A 15362-nucleotide genomic window follows, 5' to 3' on the forward strand; every position below is an offset into this window, starting at 1 on the left:
ATGTTGAGGAGAAGGCCCAGAAAAGTTTTAATTTCGGAAACTTGGACGGGTTTACACCAAAAAGACTGGGCATAAAAGCTTCCCGGGTTGGCAGCTCTAAATTGAGTGGCATACCGATTTGTTTCTGCCACGACTAAGTCCAAGAGCTCCGCAGTCAAGAACAGCTCAAAAAATCCCAGGGCCGAACCGATCTGAGCTGTCTCAACCCGAACTCCAGTCTGGGCGGTGAAAGGGGGAATTACTGGTGCGGCTGAAGTTGGGGCTGCCAATCAGGGTTTGCCAGCACCTCAGGGACTCTAGGGGCTCTACGGGCCTGTCTGTGCAGTGGCTGCAACGGGGGAACTACTGCACGTGCCACCGTACCAGCTTCAACTGCCCTTCTGTTGCTCGCCACTTCACCATGTTCTATGGCAGTGCTGGTACTAGGTCCAGGATGGGCTGCGCTGCTGGTGTATGCCTCACAACGTAATCCGACAGCGCCAGCCCCACTCTGCTGCCCTTGAAGCGAATCCTGTACAACCTGTGGTCTAGCAACACAGGGCCGGGTACGCCTGGTGGTATCAGGGACCTCAACCTCCTCGTCCGAACTTTGGGTCAGACTGCTACTTTCTACAGGTTCGTATTCTGACCCACTGGATTCGTCAGATGAGGGTTCCCATTCCTCATCCGACTGGGTCAGAAGCCTGTAGGCCTCTTCAGAAGAATACCCCTTATTTGCCATTTGGACTACTACATTTAGGGGGTATTCCCTGAGACTACCCAAGAAAAAAAGCAAGTCTGTCTTACAAATGGGAGGCTAGCGAAGTACCGAAGGCCGCTGCGATTGATAAAAAATATCAAAACTGATTTTTTTTTTATCGCTGCAGCGCTTGTAAAGTGATTGTGCAGTGATTAAAAAAAAAAATACATTGCGGCAGGGCGGGCGTGGGTGAACACACGTGTGGGCGACCGATCAGGCCTGATCGGGCAAACACTGCGTTTTGGGTGGAGGGCGAGCTAAGGTGACACTAATACTATTATAGATCTGACTGTGATCAGTTCTGATCACTTACAGATACTATAACAGTACAAATGCTGATTAGCAATACGCTAATCAGCAAATCAGTGACTGCGGTGCAGTGGGCTGGGCGCTAAACGATCGCTAACTACCTAACCAAGGGGCCTAAACTATCCTAAAACTATCAGTCAATACCAGTGGAAAAAAAAAGTGACAGTTTACACTGATCACTTTTTTCCCTTTCACTAGGTGATTGACAGGGGTGATCAAGGGGTTAATTGGGGTGATGGGGGGTGATCTGGGGCTAAGTGTACTGTTGGTGTGTACTCACTGTGAACTATGCTCCTCTGCTGGAACCAACTGACGAAAAGGACCAGCAGAGAAGCCATTTAACACATTATATTTATAAGTGGAAGGCTGAAAAGTCAGCCTGAATTTGTGGGAGAGGCATCTTACCTTCTTAACCCCTTCCCGACCGCAATCTGTATATATACGTGATAGCTGCACATACCCCGTGCAGTTACCACGTATATATACGTTCTGGTAGCTCTTTAATCCAAGCGCTTGGATAAAAGCTTCTGCCCCTGCCCTGCTGCTGTCACGGACAGCATACAGTGCAGTAATGCCGGCAAGGGACCAATCAGAGTGGCCCCTTGCCGGCAATCGATCCGATTGGTTAGTCTGTGCAGACTAACCAATCGGATCGCGGCAGTGTTAAAATGCCGGTTTCAGGCTCTGATCTGCGCTCTGCAGATCAGAGCCTGAAATCGGTGTCCTTGCAGCCCCCCATCTGTGCAGCCCCCCGCCCCCGATCTGTGCGTGCAGACACTTACCCCCCTGCCCCGATCTGTGCAGGCCCATCTGTGCCCCCTCCGTCTGTTCCTAGTGCTGCGGCACTGCCCCCTCCTTGAGTCCGCCCCCTGCTGCCTTGTCATACATCCCTCCCCCCCTCCCCCTTCCAGCGCTGACCCCCGTCTGCCCCCCTGCTGTTTGATGGTGGCGGCTCCATTCCTGAGCCGCCGCCATCATCAGAGTGTCAGCTCTATGCTGACACTCTGCTGTAAATTCTGTGACCCCGTAGATGCTGCGGCAGCGGCATCTATGGGGTTAATAGAGGGAGGGGGCTCCCTCTCTCCACCATCGGGGCTGCTGCGCTGCGATGGCAGCCCCGATGGTTGCCCTGGCAACCTGTTGCCACCTACAGGGCATCTGAATGTATTACACTTTGCAATGCAAGAGCATTGCAAAGTATAGTACAGCCATCAGCCCCACTGGATCTTCATGATCCAAGAGGGACTTGATAAAAAAAAGTGAAAAAAAATAAAAGTAAAAATTATTAAATAAAAATGTAAAATAAAAAAAAATAACAACATTTTCCTATAAAAAATTAAAAATGAAAAAACTACACATATTGGGTATCACCGCGTCCGTAACGACCGTCTCTATAAAGATATCACATGATAGACCCCGTCCGATAAACACCATAAAAAAAAGCCATTTTTGTCACCTTACATCACAAAAGTGAAACAGCAAGCGATCAAAAAGGCGTTTGACCGCCAAAATAGTATAAATCAAACCGTCACCTCGTCCCGCAAAAAATGATACCCTATTTAAGACAATCGCCCAAAAAATAAAAAAGCTATGGCTCTCAGACTATAGAGACACTAAAACATCATTTTTTTGGTTTCAGAAATGCTATTATTGTGTAAAACTTAAATAAATAAGAAAAAGTATACATATTAGGTATTGCCACGTCCATAACGATCTTCTCTATAAAACTATCACATGACCTAACTCCTCAGATGAACGCTGTATAAATAAATAAATGAAAACTGTTCCAAAACAGCCAATTTTTGGGTCACCTTGCCCCATAAAGTGTAATAATGAATGATCAAAAAATCCTATGTACCCAAAAATGGTACCAATATAAACCTCCACACTTTCTGCAAAAAACGAGCCCCTGCACAAGACGATGGGCAGAAAAATAAAAAACATATGGCGTTCAGAAAACCAATCCAGCACAATCTGCCTTCCAAAAACTGTATGGCATTCCTTTACTTCTGCGCCCTGCCGTGTGCCCGTACAGCAGTTTACAACCACATGTGGGGTGTTTATGTAAACCGCGGAATCAGGGTAATAAATATTGAGTTTTGTTTGGCTGTTAACTCTCAATGTGTTAAAGAAAAAAAAATTATAAAATGGAAAATCTGCCAAAAAAGTGCAATTTAGAAATTTCATCTCCATTTTCCTTTAATTCTTGTGGAACGCCTAAAGGGTTAACAAAGTTTGTAAAATCAGTTTTGCGTAACATGAGGGGTGTAGTTTCTACAATGGGGTCATTTATGGGGGGTTTCCACTATGTAAGCCCCACAAAGTGACTTCAGACCTGAACTGGTCCTTAAAAAGTGGGTTTTGGAAATTTTCTTAAAAATTGTAAGAATTGCTTCTAAACTTCTAAGCCTTGTAACGTCCTAAAATAATAAAATTACATTTCAAAAATGATGCCAACATAAAGTAGACATATGGGGAATGTTAAGTAATGAATATTTTATTAGGTATGACTTTCTGTTTTAGAAGCAGAGAAATAGAAATTTGGAAAATTGTGAATTTTCCTAATTTTTGGTAAATTTGGGATTTTTTCATAAATAAAGGTGAAATATATTGACTCAAATATATGACTATCATGAAGTACAATGTGTCACGAGAAAACAATCTCAGAATGGTGTGGATAAGTAAAAGTGTTCCAAAGCTATTACCACATAAAGTGACGCATGTCAGATTTGTAAATTTTGACCTGGACACTGGGGCATCAATGACCCTTGGTCATGAAAGGGTTAAGCTCCAGCCCCCAGCTCCTCAGGTCGCTTCTGTTCATAGCTGGATAAGGAGTCGCTTGCTCTGGTACTGCATCCGTACACGTCGTGAGTTGCTTCATCTGCTTCGTTTCGTTTTCCATACACCGCCGTTCACGTCTTCGGGAGAGGTAAATAACGTGCAATGATGCTCCCTGCTCCACAAGGGCTCCTCCAGCGGCGGTCACACACCTCCGGCTCTCTGGGTCAGCGTGCATTCCAGCGTGGAACGCACGCCGATATACATCCCTGGTCCAAGCAATTTTCGCCTCCCTCCTGAGGCAGCGGGGGGGCAGGGTCCGGCCTGCGGGTTACCCCCTCCACAGGGGCTTCCCCGTCCCGTCTTTTGCTTGGGCACCATTGCATCCCAGCGTGTGTTCCAGCGTGGAGCGTACGACGGAAATCCTCCGTCGGGCCTGGGCTCCTGGTCCCGTGTTCGGTGTGCGTTCCAGAGTGGAGCGCACGCCGGAATCTTCACTCAGGCCCGGCGGACTTAATCAACCCGGCGGCTCCAGTGCGGCGGCTCCAGTATAGGTAAATTCTGTCCCCACTGGGTTACAAAAGCCTCCGGCCCGGGCCCCATGTTCCAAACCTCCGGGGTCTGGATCAGCAAGGTTTTTGGAGTGAAACACACGCCGATTCTTGCCCCACACCCGGTTCGCCCGCCCCACTTGCTACTCGGGACGGGTGGGCCCCGTCCCCCAGTCCACCCGGTCACCCCCCTGCATATTTCCATCACGAACCATCTACTTCCGGGGCTAGATGGCGGCGCCTTCCAGGACGGAACGCACGTCAAAACAGGCCATATACGAAGTAAATAGGGGTATCTCGTCCCTGGGCAACAACAGCCCAAAAAAAAAAACCTCAGCAGGATTATCCAACAACCAGCCATCTCATACGCGCTCCCGCCGTGCCACGCAGCGCCAGGTGGGAGGAAGACAAAGTCATCCTTGGTCCCCTCATATAGGGGGAGGGCTCCCGGCCCCCCCGCTGGGCTGGAAGGGCGCTAGTTTCCATGCGGCGGCCAAAGAGAGCTGGGGGTATCACCACGAGTAAGCTAGGTCGTTATCACACGCCATACGCGACCAGCGGTCACTAAACGCTCACTGCAGTCATCTGTCCTATGGTGGCGACAGGGCCACATGATATATGTATGTGCTTTCACGTTATATGCTGTTGTCTCCCTGCTCTACTGGTTCGCCCAGGCTCTCATCTACCTCTGTCTCCTGGATCGCCCAGGCTCACACCTACCTCTGCCTCCTGGATCGCCCAGGCTCGCAACTACCTCTGTCTCCTGGTTCGCCCAGACTCATCCCTATCTCTGTCTCCTGGATCGCCCAGGCTCACACCTACCTCTGTCTCCTGGATCGCCCAGGCTCACACCTACCTCTGTCTCCTGGATCGCCCAGGCTCGCAACTACCTCTGTCTCCTGGTTCGCCCAGGCTCATACCTACCTCTGTCTCCTGGACCGCCCAGGCTCGCACATACTTCTGTCTCCTGGACCGCCCAGGCTCGCACCTACCTTTGTCTCCTGGATCGCCCAGGCTCACACCTACTTCTGTCTCCTGGATCGCCCAGGCTCACACCTACTTCTGTCTCCTGGATCGCCCAGGCTCACACCTACTTCTGTCTCCTGGATCGCCCAGGCTCACACCTACTTCTGTCTCCTGGATCGCCCAGGCTCACTCCTACCTCTGTCTCCTGGTTCGCCCAGGCTCATACCTACCTCTGCCTCCTGGATCGCCCAGGCTCGCACCTACCTCTGTCTCCTGGTTCACCCAGGCTCACAGCTACCTCTGCCCCTTGGATCGCCCAGGCTCGCACCTACCTCTGTCTCCTGGTTCGCCCAGGCTCACTCCTACCTCTGTCTCCTGGTTCACCCAGGCCTGTCATCCTCCCCAGTTATGTTCTCTTTCCCTTCCAAACTTTATGGATTTGTCCTCCCAGAAACGTGTCCTGACCGTTCACTTGTACGACATTTGGACCAAGGTCAGGTGACCCAAGACATCAGTACAGGTAGTAGCCTGTAAGCCCAGGTACGTTACCCAGACCGACTCAAGCCTTCTCGTAGGCACCGGTCGTACTACGTTCCAATCACATATAGTTATTCAGGTTCCATTTTCTCAGTGCAGGCAGTCAAAGCGGCCCTTAGGGGGATCCAGAAGTGCGGGGAAGCCCCTCCCGCCCGTAGGCAGCCTGTCTCCGGCGAGATGTTTAGGAGACTGTCGTCCGGGCTGGATGGACATCCTTTTGGGCACTCTCCTAGTTTAGTTATTAAGGCAGCTATGTACCTCGGGTTTTACGGGTTCCTCAGGCCAGGTGAGTTCACCAGCACCTCCCCTAAACGTCAGGGATTGCAGGTGCGGCAATTGTCCTGGGTCCATGACCATTTTGTCCCTGGCTCCCTTCCACGAAGGCCAATCAACATGGGCCTCCCTCGGAGGGCAGGTTCTTTAAAACCTTGAACGATTGGTGCCCGGTCATGGTCCTCCGTCAATTGGTAGCCCTGTTGCAAGATGCCCCCCTAGATGGCCCGCTGCTTCCTTGGCGTGGGGGTTTCCTGACGTCAATCCAGTTCGTGCCCCACATCAGAACGCTGGCCTCAGGTCTCGGTTACAACCCGCTGGCCATCACAGGACACTCGCTCCGAATCGGGGCCACATCCTCAGCATTAAAAAATGGGGTCCCGACGCACGTGATTAAATGCATGGGTCGCTGGCGCTCTTCTTGCTTCACGAGGTACATCCCGAACCCGAACGTAGAGATTTCCCAGGCTTTCTGTAACCTTGCTCTCTGAGAGGAATTAAAGGGTTTTTTGGACACTACTCTGCTCTCCTCGTCTATTTTTGCCCACTACTAGGCTTACCCTCGCTCCTGGCTTCCGGCACAACACAGCCAGCTAGGTCAGGGGAAGCGCTTCCCCCCTCATCACAGTCTAAGCCTCTCCCATAAATATAATGTGTTAGATGGCTTCTGATTCGTTTTTTTGAAAATCATCAGCTTGCCAGCGATGATCATTGACTGGCAGACTGATGACTAACTTGTCCTGAAACTTTTTTCGGCCCGCGATGCGCATGCGCGGACCGGCTGTGAGTGTCATCTCGCGTCTCGCGAGATGACGCATAGATGCGTGACTGTGCCTGAGTGAGCCGCCTCCGGAACGCGATCCTGCGTTAGGCGGTCCAGAGGCGGTTAATGGGGTTGCATTCATCCCTATCATCTCCGACCATCCCTATCATCTAGAAACCATGCGTGAAAATCGCACCGCATCCGCACTTGCTTGCGGATTCCTGTTACCAAACATTGCAAACCACGTATTGCATGTCATTACATTCACATTGCATATAAAACAGTAAACAATTGCAGATACTATAGTAGTACCCCGAGGTTTAGGGTACTACACATGCTAAGGGTCCCTACACACAAATTTTTTCCTAGTGCTTTTTTTGCCACTTGCAATAATGCCATAATATAATTTTTTGCCATATTTGTGACTTTTCTTGGGGCTTTTTTTTGCAAATAGTGTGTTTTCCCCCAAAGATTGTTTCATGGTGGTTTTTCACCCATAAGGAATACGTTAAAAAAACAAAAAGTCTAGAGCTACAGTATGCAGCATTTTTAAAAAGAGGCCAGAAACAAAAAACACTTGCGAGTCCTGCCTTTCATTTCTCACAGACCTTCAGCTAAAATTTGGAGCTGGCTTTTTACCCAAAAAAATGCACCAAAAACACAAGTGCAAAAAAAAAGCTACTAGAACAGAAAAGTGCAAAAAAAATGCTAAACGAAAACCGATGTGTTTTCAGCCTCAATTATTTCTTTTTATGGCGTTTTTTTTTTTTTACCGTAGGCTTCTCAGTAGAGCTAAATATCCTTGAAAAAACAGCTGTACAAAGTTATTTCAGTGAGCTTCATGCCCAATCTTATATTTCCCTTGCAGCTTCACTGCTGGAAAAAATGTGTGCATGCCGCCATTTTCCTCTGGTAATAACACTTGATTGATCGGTTGAGCTAAAAGACAATACACTGTTGTGCTGACATGCCATGATCGGCAAATGTATGCTGTATACAGTATCACGTGCAGTACAAAATAGTAAATTTAAAACATTTTTATGATTTATTATTTTTTTTTATTTTTTATCTGGGACTCCAAAAAGAGTACATGGAAAACAAAGCTAAACACTATCAGATGAATTTAGTACATGATTTGCTCCAGTTTTGTCCTGCAAAAAAAGACACACTGTGAGGGGTATCACCTACGTCGAGCTCACGAGGCGCGGTATGGTCACTGGTTACCAAGACGTGACGTTAAGCCCTCCCGGAGGAGCATGTAAGGTCAGTCTTGGTACAACACAGACTCCTCCTGTCCACATGGGCACAGAGAGGCAACAAGCTGAGGGAGCCTGTTCACTGCCCCAGTGAAACAGCACTACCTTAGCCAGGGAAATCTGCCACCAGCTTCTCGTTTGATATAAGCCCGGTCCGCTAACAGGATTATATAGGGTGAGAAACCAACCCGCGGTAGCTTATAACTAGGCCGAAACACGGACGTGGGTATTTTTAATCGAGATACAAGACAGCATAAGAAATAAATTATATATTTAATCGCCTTAAGGGCACACTAGATAACACAATATACACAAGGATATATACAGTGGTTTGAGGTTACAAATACAGGTAATATGATACAAACAGGATTACACAGAGTACAAGTCAGTTACCGGGTAGATGAATGATCCTTTGGGTTATGATTGTGGAATAGTCCTTGGCTGTGGTCACGTGGGGGCAGTGATGTCAGAAGTTTCCAGGTCTTTACAAACACATAGCACAATGTGACCCCCTTTCAGAGAAAGATGCCGTCCGCTGGCTTGCATGGGCTTTTGACCTGTAGCCAGCCGCTTCCCTCCCAGCCTCTGGAAAGGGTCCCTTTCTCCTCTTCTGGGCTGGCAGCCAAGGACCCACAAAACACATTAGGGCCCATAGCTCCAGACCAGGAGGTCACAGGGAGATGGTTCTGGGACCAACAGACCCGCCTGGGTTCTGGCTACAAATAGAGTCCAAGCATGGTACCGTTATTGGGTTTCTGTGGTGATATATGTATATCTCCCTTCCCTGGCACCCGACCTCCAACCTATGACCGTGGGCATGTTTATCATGGCCACCGGGACACAAATATGTATCCAGTTTGCACCTGTGATGGCTGGGAGATTCATAATTCCTTCTAAATCGCTGGTTCCATGCTGTCTGCTAGATTTGGTTGAACTGGGAATGGCCCAGACCCCTGCAGATAGGTCCTTCCTGTTCCATTAGCTGGGGTTCCTGGCTGCCTGGAGGACATGTGAATTTGTAAACAAGTGGCTTGCTTGAAGCCAGGATTGAAGTGAGAATGTATTTTGCATGTACACTGACCAAGGTGAAATAAAAAATGTCATGGCTGCCATTAAACGATAATCCATATTCCTGACACACCTTATGGCAGGTGGAGACTTATCATTGTCTATGTTTTAGTTTGCAGCTTCTGCACACTAGCACTGGGAAACCATTTTTCTTGGTGCTACACTTACCTCGAAATAGTCAAGCCTGGCAGAGATAATTCCTGTGATGCCCTAGAGACACCAAGACCCACTAAAACAATTGTGGGCAGCATGATGGCTCAGTGGTCGACACTGGTGCCTTGCAGTCCTGTGTTGAAATCCAACTACGCAATATCTGCATGAAGTTTGTATGCTTTCCTTGCATTTGAGTGGGTTTCCTCCAGGTACTTCTGTTTTCTCCCACACACCAAAGACACACTGAGAGGCAATCGAAATTGTGAGCCCCACTGGGGGCAGTGAGTGATGTTAATGTCTGTAAAGCACTGCAGAATATTTTGGTGTTATTGCAGTGGCTGGGTATGGCGTGGCCCCAACGTTACATTGGGTCCCCCGGACACCGTTGAGGTGTCACCACATGTTACTGCTCGCTGGAAGGGATGGTAAGGTATGGTGCAGCCCAGTCTAGAGATTCAGGGTCTTCAGTAAACCACCAAAGGTTGGTGTCATAGGGTCTGTGGCTGAGTCGTCCGGCTGGCTCCCTGGTCACAGAACTGTGGCTTAGCATCTTCTTCTGGTCACTCATGCAGTCTGGCAGAGTTTCTTCGCACTGGTCCCTATCTGCAGACAACTAGGGGCTCTGACTGCAATCTTTTTATACAATTTCTAGCTGAACTAAAACCTTCTAGTGGGAGAAATGGAATGGAGATGCACAACCTAAACAGAAATATTGCTACAATTTCTGTCTATCATATATTTGTATAGAGTTTCAATGCAAGTCTATGTCAAGAAAATCCCAAAGTCTCTCTGTATTAGCTGGCTGAGCATTAACCATTTCCACAGTGCAGTGCAGATATACTGTATTGCAATAACCGTGCAAATGCAGTTCAACAATATAAAATATTATAAGTGCACACAACAGTATCAAAGTGCAATAAAGTAGCGAGTTGATGGTTTTGCATAGTAGCAAAAGGGGCAAATGTCCACAAACGTCCATAGTCCAAGTACCCTTGTTCCAAGGCACTACACTATATAAGGCCTCATGCACATGGCTGTTGTGCAATTTGCGGTCCCCAATGCATGGGCAACATCAGTGGGGTGGCCGGGATGGATCGAGACCCATTCGGCCTCATGCACGCGGCCGTTGCCCGGCCGTGGTTGTATTGCGGCCTGCAAACAGCGGGTCCGCAAAAAGCAGGCACCGGCTGTGTACCCCCCGCATCACTTGAATGGGTCTGCAATCCAGAGTTGAGGTGCGGAATGGAGATACGGAAGCACTACGGAGTGCTTCCTTGGTGTTTCTGTCTGTGCCTCCGCACCACTATTTTTTTGCGGTGCGGACAGATCATGGACCCATTCGAGTTGAATGGGTCTTGATCCGTCCCGGCCGCCACATGGACGTTGCCGTGTGCATGAGCCCTTCGCCTTCAATGGGTCTGTGATGCGTCCGTACCGCAAAAAAAATAGAACATGTTCTATTTTTTTGCGGTGCGGAGGCACAGACAGAAACACCACGGAAGCACTACGTAGCGCTTCCGTGCCTCCATTCTGCATCCCAACTCAAGTGAATGGGTTACTTCAAGTGAATGCTCCCCACACAGCCGATGCACGCATATTGCGGACGCGCTGTTTGCGTGCCGCAATTCAGCCACGCCAGGCATTGGCTGTGTGCATGAGGCCTAAGCAAGAGAAATAAAATAATAATAAAACCTAAGTGGATTTGCAGAAATACTGGTGGAAAAGGAATTCTCTCACTCTCAGTAGGGCCTTCAAGATGTGGCCGAAAAAGCACAACATTGTAGAATAGCTACTCAAACACTGTATTGCTGTTTATATTTTATATACATACAGATGGGATTTATCAAGCCCTGCAATACAGAACCTTGAGCAACTTTCTGAGCACTGCACCTTCCACTGCCACCAACACTTTTGTGTCACAATTATGAAACACAACTTTTTTACAAGTCGGAAAAAAGTCACAACTCCACTTCAGCCTTCCTCCAGGTGTAGGTGTACTTTCACTAAGATAGGCAACATTGCACCTGAGCTAAATGTATTATTACTGTGTGCCGCTTTCATAAATTTGTTGCAGGCGAGCATACAAACTCCAATGTTAAAACCTAAACTCAAATACACATAATGGTGAATGCTTTTGTTGTTCCCTTCTCTCTAGTAATCTGGACTGAGTTGCAAGAAGGAAGGTAATTTCACAATGCTGTTTTGTGAAGGACACATGACGGTTGGGGGAGGATAGAATCACTCAGCAGTCACTTTCTTTTGAAAAGCTGGCAAGTGTCCTGAAAGTGGTTCCCATAGCAGCAGGAAGCAACACATACACAAGTGGTGCAGCATGGACGCCGTATAAGCTGTTCTTACAGACCTGGAAAAGGGGCACAGGGAGCGTGTTACTTCTCATGGAGGTAATGATATCTGTGCAAGGCTTTTGTCTTCTGCTGCAGATAAAGGGGCACGTATCAATAATGTGCTGCACCATGGGAAAATCGCATAAGCTCATAGGAAAACTGACACTACCATAATTCGTTATTACTGTGCAGACACTTTTTGCTTGCCATCAGAAAGGGAAGTGGTTAGGCAGACACATGTAATGGGATATATTTTTTACATTTTATATGCACCTGAATGGCCTTGATATGAATATGGTACAAAAGCAACAGTAATAATAATAATATTGGGTGATCAAAAAGTCATATATACCCCAAAATGTTACCAATTTTGTAAGGAGAGGTGACAAAAAATGACTGTTCTGGTTAAGTTTTTATTTATTTTATTTTTACAGTGTTGACCTGACATGTATATCATGTGATATTTTTATAGAGCAGGTTGTTACAGATGCGGCAATACCTAGTTTTTGTTAAGTTTTACACAGTAAAAGCATTTTTGAAAAGATAAATATCTTGTTTTTGTGTTGCCTTTTTCTGAAAGCCATATTTTTTTCTTATTTTTTGAGCAATTGTCTTAGGGAGGGATTATTTTTTTGCAGAATGAGTCTATGGTTTGGTTGGTGCCATTTTGGGGTACATACGACTTTTTGATCACTTGGGATTACACTTTTTGTGAGGCAAGGTGACCAAAAAATTGCTGTTTTGGCATGTTTTTTTGTTTTTTACAGCGTGCACCTGACAGGGTAGATCATGTGATGTTTTTATAGAGCCGATCGATATGGACACAGCCATAGCTAATATGTAAAATTTTCTTGAAACATTTTTTTTTACCTAAAACTATATTATTAACTTTTTTTTTGTCCCACTGTGGGGATTTGATTCTATCTACAATGCATTACAATACATCTGTATTGTAATGCATTGGCTGTAAGTGTATTACACAGTGTAATACACTTACAGGCTGTTTGCCTGTGAGACCCAGGGGGCTGGGTCTCACAGGCTTCCATGGAAGGTAGCACGCAGCGTAGGGACCCAATGGTGACAGGGACCCTCCATAGACATTGCAGGTGCCACGGTCAGCGCTGACGGTGGCACAGCTAGGGTTTATGAGTCGGCATCAGTGTTTTCACTGATTCCGGCACATACAGCAGGGGCACGGCTAACAATAACAACCGGACCCCAGATGCTGATCGGGCGGGCACAGCTCCTGCACCCACCCGACCAACCCACCATAGCTGTATAGCGCTGGGATTTAGGTCACAGTCCACAGCACCATACAGTTACAGCACTGGTATCCTACGGGTTAAAACAAGAAAACTATAAACAAGAAACAGTGAAATAGTAAAATTACTCCTGAGAAAGAGGTCCCAGAGCAAAATGAGACACCTGTTGTCTGACGTCTGCATGGCCTGAGGAAAAACTTAAATGTTAAATGGTTGTTCAGAGTTAGGCTAGGTCTACATGACGACATTTGTCACGCGACAATAAGTCGCACGACAGATAGGGCACAACTATACTGCAACATTTGTCGTGCAACATTTTGTTGCACCAATGTCGCGCAACAATTTTTATAATGGCAGTCTATGGTGTCGCACTGCAACATGCGACATGCTGCGACTGCGACGCGACAGTCGCAGAAAATCCATTCAAGATGGATTTTTCTGCGACTGTCGCGTCGCAGTCGCAACATGTCGCATGTTGCAGTGCGACACCATAGACTGCCATTATAAAAATTGTCGCGCGACATTAGTGCAACAAAATGTCGCGCGACAACTGTTGCGCCCCATCTGTCGCGCGACTTTTTGTCGTGCGACAAATGTCGTCGTGTAGACCTAGCCTTAAGCCTCATGCAGACGTCCGTGGAACAAGGTCCGTGAGATACCGGACTGGCATTGCAGGAGCGCAGGGTGTCATAGCAACCAAAGCCTCATTCACACATCAGTGTTTGGTCAGTGATTTCCATAAGTGATTGTGAACCAAAAGCAGGACTGCAGCCTCCACAGACATCAAGTATAAGGGAAAAATCTGCACCTGTTCTGTGTTTAGAGCCGCATCTGGTTTTGGCTCAAAATCACTGATGGAAATCACTGACCAAACACTGACGTGTGAATGAGGCATAAGGGCTCTTGCACACGACCGTATGTATTTTGCAGTCTGCAAAAACGGATCTGCAAAAAATATGGATGACGTCCGTGTGCATTCCGCATTTTGCGTAACGGAACAGCTGGCCCCTAATAGAACAGTCCTATGCTTCTCCGTAATGTGGACAATAATAGGACATGTTCTATTTTTTTGATGAACGGAAATACAGATATCAGTTTTTTTTTGCAGACCCATTGAAATTAATGGTTCCGCATACGGTCCGCAAAAAAACAACAGAGCGGACACGGAAAGAAAATACGTTCATGTGCATAAGCCCTAAGACTAAATTGAGTGGGGAAAGTAAAGAGTAAGTAACGGTAGTGGGGGCCCTATATGGTAAGTATGGAGTTCCTACATTGGAACCAGGATGAATTTATCATGAGATCTGGTTTCCCAGCTTGCAAGTTCTTCTAACCAATGAATTTGACTTTTCAATCCATTTATTGTTTGATGGTGGCTCTGTTGAGTGCCACAACAGAGGAATAAGTAGTTTAGCAGACGTAATAAGAAAAGTGCTAATGTGCCCTTTAAGGCCTCTTTCACACTACAGTATGTCCATTTCAGTGTTTTGCGATCCGTTTTTCACGGATCCGTTGTTCCGTTTTTTTGCTTCCGTTGTGGTTCCGTTTCCGTTCCGTTGTTCCGTTCCGTTTTTCCGTATGGCATATACAGTATACAGTAATTACATAGAAAAAATTGGGCTGGGCATAACATTTTCAATAGATGGTTCAGAAAAAACGGAACGGAAACGGAAGACATACGGATGCATTTCCGTATGTGTTCCGTTTTTTTTGCGGACCCATTGACTTGAATGGAGCCACGGACTGTGATTTGCGGCCAAATATAGGACATGTTTTATCTTTTCAACGGAACGGAAAAACGGAAATACGGAAACGGAATGCATACGGAACACATTCCGTTTTTTTGCGGAACCATTGAAATGAATGGTTCCGTATACGGACCGTATATGGAACGCAAAAAACGGACCGTATATGGAACGCAAAAAACTGTAGTGTGAAAGAGGCCTAAGGCCTCTTTCACACGACAGTATGTCCATTTCAGTGTTTTGCGGTCCGTTTTTCACGGATCCGTTGTTCCATTTTTTGCTTCCGTTGTGGTTCCGTTTCCGTTCCGTTGTTCCGTTCCGTTTTTCCGTATGGCAAATACAGTATACAGTAATTTCATATAAAAAATTGGGCTGGGCATAACATTTTCAATAGATGGTTCCGCAAAAAACGGAACGGATACGGAAGACATACGGATGCATTTCCGTATGCATTCCGTTTTTTGCGGACCCATAGACTTTAATGGAGCCACGGAACGTGATTTGCGGCCAAATATAGGACATGTTCTATCTTTAAACGGAACGGAAAAACGGAAATACGGAAACGGAATGCACACGGAGTACATTCCGTTTTTTTTGCGGAACCATTGAAATGA

The 15362-nt window shown here is 47.0% G+C and overlaps 1 protein-coding gene across 1 annotated transcript in view; it reads left to right on the plus strand.

Moving 5' to 3' along the window:
- Positions 1-11697: 11697 nt before the first annotated feature.
- Positions 11698-15362, plus strand: part of LOC122928207 — a 157605-nt gene continuing 153940 nt past the window's right edge. Inside the window, exon 1 of the mRNA XM_044280806.1 lies at positions 11698-11798. The gene's annotated coding sequence lies outside the window, so the exon portion shown is untranslated. The remainder of the gene's footprint in view (positions 11799-15362) is intronic.

The sequence above is a fragment of the Bufo gargarizans genome, chromosome 2 (assembly GCF_014858855.1).
Source record: "Bufo gargarizans isolate SCDJY-AF-19 chromosome 2, ASM1485885v1, whole genome shotgun sequence".
Classification (NCBI taxonomy): Eukaryota; Metazoa; Chordata; class Amphibia; order Anura; family Bufonidae; genus Bufo; species Bufo gargarizans.